Genomic DNA, 4,373 nt, shown 5'->3' on the forward strand with positions numbered 1-4,373 from the left:
CTCTCCTGGGCTCTATACACACATGTCCAGTTATCTACCTGATGTCTTTTCTTCTGTATCACAAATATCTTGGATGCTCCCTTCAATCTATTCTCCACAGAGCAGCCAAATTATTTTGAAAATATAAATGAAGTCACGTTATTTTCTTCTAAAACCCCTTTTATCATTTCCCATTACATACAAATTCCTAATTATGGTCACAATAACCTGTTTGATCTGGCCCCTCCCTACCTCTCCAACCTCATGTCTTACCATTTTTTTCCTTTTCCTGTAACCCTCCAACTGAGAAACTGCCTTTCATTTCCTTGCTAATTTCTCTCTGCTCTCAGGCTTTCAGGCATGCTGTGCCCTTGACTGGACCCTTCCTACCTTTTCTCATGGCTGGCTCCTTCTCAATCATCACATCTCAAAGATCTAACTACCCTATTTAAGGAGGTCTCCTGCCAACATCCCACCTGCCCTCCCACCACCAATAATATGCAAAGTTATTCTCTTCTATTGTGTCCAGTTTCCCCCATAATACTTACAAGTTTAAATTATGTATATATTAGTTATATGTATATATTTGTTTTCTTATAAACTATTTTCCCTACCACCACAAGGTAAACTTCAGAAGGGCAAGAACCATGTTGTGTAGCATCCATTTCAATACCTGAGGTGAGCTAGGTACAGTAGCACATGCCTGTAGTTCCAGCTGAGCCGGGAGGATGGCTTGAGCCCAGGAGTTAAGGCAACATAGCAAGACCCCATCACTAAAATAAATTAATTAAAATTTAAAAATAAAAACCAGGTTGGGTGTGGTGGCTCACGCCTGTAATCCCAGGACTTTGGGAGGCCAAGGCAGGCAGATCACTTGAGGTCAGGAGTTTGATACCAGCCTGGCCAACATGGTGAAGCCCTGTCTCTACTAAAAATACAAAATAATTAGCCGGATGTGGTGGTGCATGTCTGTAGTCCTAGCCACCTGGGAAACTGAGGCAGGAAAATCACTCGAACCTGGGAGGCAGAGTCTGTAATGAGCCCAATTCGTGCTGCTGCACTCCAGCCTGGGTAACAGAGCAAGTCAGTCTCAAACAAACAAAACAAAACCACCAAGGCCTGAGGTGAATGAATGATTTAATGAGTGAATGAAATGCCAGAAAGAAGATTTTCAGGATCATCTTTATCCTAAATTATGACTGTAGGCAGATTATTGTCAAGGGGTAGCCTTAGTAATGTGCATGAAAGTGTGTCCGGAATTAATTCCTTCTGGTGGGTTCTTGGTCTCACTGAATTCAAGAATGAAGCCGCGGACCCTCGTGGTGAGTGTTACAGCTTTTAAAGATGGTGTGTCTGGAGTTTGTTCTTTCCGATGTTCAGATGTGTCCAGAGTTTCTTCCTTCCGGTGTGTTTGTGGTCTCACTGACTTCAGGAGTGAAGCCGCAGACCTTCCCAGTGAGTGTTACAGCTCTTAAAGATGGCGCGTCCGGAGTTGTTTGTTCCTCCTGGTGGGTTTGTGGTCTCGCTGACTTCAGGAATGAAGCCGCAGACCCTCGCAGTGAGTGTTACAGCTCATAAAGGTAATGTGGACCCAAAGAGTGAGCAGCAGCAAGATTTATTGTTAAGAGTGAAAAAACAAAGCTTCCACAGCGTGGAAGGGGGCCCAAGCGGGTTGCTGCTGCTGGCTTAGGTGAGCAGCTTTTATTCCCTTGTTTGGCCCTGCCCACATCCTGCTGATTGGTCCATTTTACAGAGCATTGATTGGTCTATTTTACAGAATACTGATTGGTGCATTTACAATCCTTTAACTTGACACAGAGTGCTGATTGGTACGTTTTTACAGAGTGCTAACTGGTGCGTTTACAATCCTTTAGCTAGACACAGAGCGCTGATTGGTGCATTTACAATCCTTTAGCTAGACACAAGAGTTCTCCAAGTCCCACCCAACCCAGAAGCCCAGCTGGCTTCACCTCTCAAAAGCACAAAGGAGAAACAAACTAAAATCAGTCGGTGAAATATGATGTGACTAATACTGTTCTAGTGATTGAATACTTGAGAACCAACAAGAATATGTAACACTAATAGGTACAGCTAATACCTGTATAAGAAGATGCTGACTGAAATCTAAAATAAGGAACAAGTGCATGAAGTACCTCACCTTCTAAAGAGCTGCCGACATTTGGGGTCAGATACCCACTCCTTCACCCAAGGATAAAAGTTGGACAAAAAGGGATCTACATTGGCCAAAACCTCCAACTCTCTACTCTCAGACCATATAAGCCCAACACTTGGCAAGAGGAAAAACACCTGCGAGAATCACTGAAGCCAGGTTCTTGGTGTGTACTATGGTTTTTCCTTTCCTTTTTATGCCTTACCCTACCCCAAGTGAACAAGACTCCAACAGAATCAGCTAGGTGACTGTGAGGGAGGGAGAGTGGCATCTGATTTACTATCAAACTTGCTGATATTGCCTTGTACCTACATGAAACAGTAAAAGAGTTGGAGAAATAGCTGGCCAGGGAGTGGGCTAAATAAAGCAATCTACAACATCTACCATGTGGTGTAGCAAGGATACCAAGGATGTGTAACTTTCTCATGTGTCAATTGATGCTGTGTGGAAAATGCTGTTCAGGTTTGAACCATCTTGATACCCGAAGGGGAAGGAAATTCTAGTAGCAGGAGGCTGAATTTACTTCTAGGAGAGGAAACTAAGAGAGTTAGCAGAGATAGAGCTAAGACTGGTCCATCTCTCATGTCAATCAACGGACTGTGCAGTTGGGAAGTTGTTTCGGAGTTTCTAGGAGAACTCAGTGTGCCCCATTAAAGAGTGAACATTTGGATGCAGTATTCATTGTACAGTTAAGGGAAATTTATCCCTTTCATCCCTATTCTCTCTCCCAGTCCCCAACAGAAGAGGGATAGGCCATGAAAGTGTTACTGGTAGAGGGTCTTGACTGCAAGGTGTCCAAGTTCTTGGTGTTTTGAACAAAGAATTGGACAAAACGCCCAGCAAAGTAAAGACAGAATAAAGCAACTAAAGAATGAAAGCAGGGATTTATTGAAAATGAAAGTACACTTCACAGTGTGGGAGCAGGCATGAGCAGTGGCTCAGAATCTTCTCTGGTCCAAATACCCCTCTAGAGGCTTCCCATTGGCCACTTCATATCATGAAGTGGTGGCTTGCAATTGGTCTGATTGGTTGCCAAAAGCAACCAATCAGAGGCTGAGGTGAAGTTACAAAGTTGCAAAAGAACCCTCAGCAGGCAATCAGTCTGATTGATTGCGGACAGCCAATTTCCCATCTGCCAGGCACAAAAAGTGGGGGTTTGCAAAGTAGCCTCTGGTCCTTGTGTTACTTAGGCATGGAAAGTTAGGGTTTTCCTTTAAATCTAGTTCTAGGAAGTTGGTGTGAAACAGCCTTAGGTTCCCTGCCTCCAGACCTTATTCTCCTGCCCCAAAAGGAGAGGGAAAAACTGGTTAAAAACCCCACCTTTCATCTTCAGAGTTCCTTAAGTCACAAGTTCAGCCAGAGAATGTTTGCTTGGAACTGAGACAGACTTAATAACACACACTGTGGAATGGGTAAAAGAAGATGCTCAGGTTGCCTTTAAAGGATTTGTTGCCTAGTGCTTCTTGAATTTTAATGTGCATATCACCTGGAGATCTCATTAAAATGAAAATTATGATTCAGTTAGTCTGCGATGGGGCCAGAGATTCTGCATTTCTAACAGGCTCCTTAGGAATCCTGCTGATTCTAGGACCACATTTACCACATTTTGACAAAAAGGGCACTACAGAGAAGGGAGATTCAATAGAGCACAGTTGGCAAGAATAGACAAAAATATTAGGATAAAATACCAATTTTTATAGATCAAAAAATGACTGAATATTGGCAATTAAAAAAACTTTGTACCCCATTGAATATTCATTCAGTAAAATGGAGAACAATATTACATATTAAATAATTTCTGCATATCCTGACAAATATTTTTACCCTAGTCAAATGAGAATGTATACATGAAGCAGTGTATGGAAGTACTAGTGACCTGTGTTGGTAGGCATCAATCAGTCCTTGCTAAAAGAATGTGTGTGTGCGTATGTTTATTGTGGCACTATTCACAATAGCAAAGACTTGGAATCAACCCAAATGTCCATCTGTGACAGACTGGATTAAGAAAATGTGGCACATATACACCATGGAATACTATGCAGCCATAAAAAAGGATGAGTTTGCGTCCTTTGTAGGGACATGGATGCAGCTGGAAACCATCATTCTCAGCAAACTATCACAAGAACAGAAAACCAAACACCGCATGTTCTCACTCATAGGTGGGAACTGAACAATGAGATCACTTGGACTCGGGAAGGGGAACATCACGCACTGGGGCCTATCA

Source organism: Rhinopithecus bieti, unplaced genomic scaffold, assembly GCF_001698545.2.
Source record: "Rhinopithecus bieti isolate Rb0 unplaced genomic scaffold, ASM169854v2 scaffold_7212, whole genome shotgun sequence".
Lineage (NCBI taxonomy): Eukaryota > Metazoa > Chordata > Mammalia > Primates > Cercopithecidae > Rhinopithecus > Rhinopithecus bieti.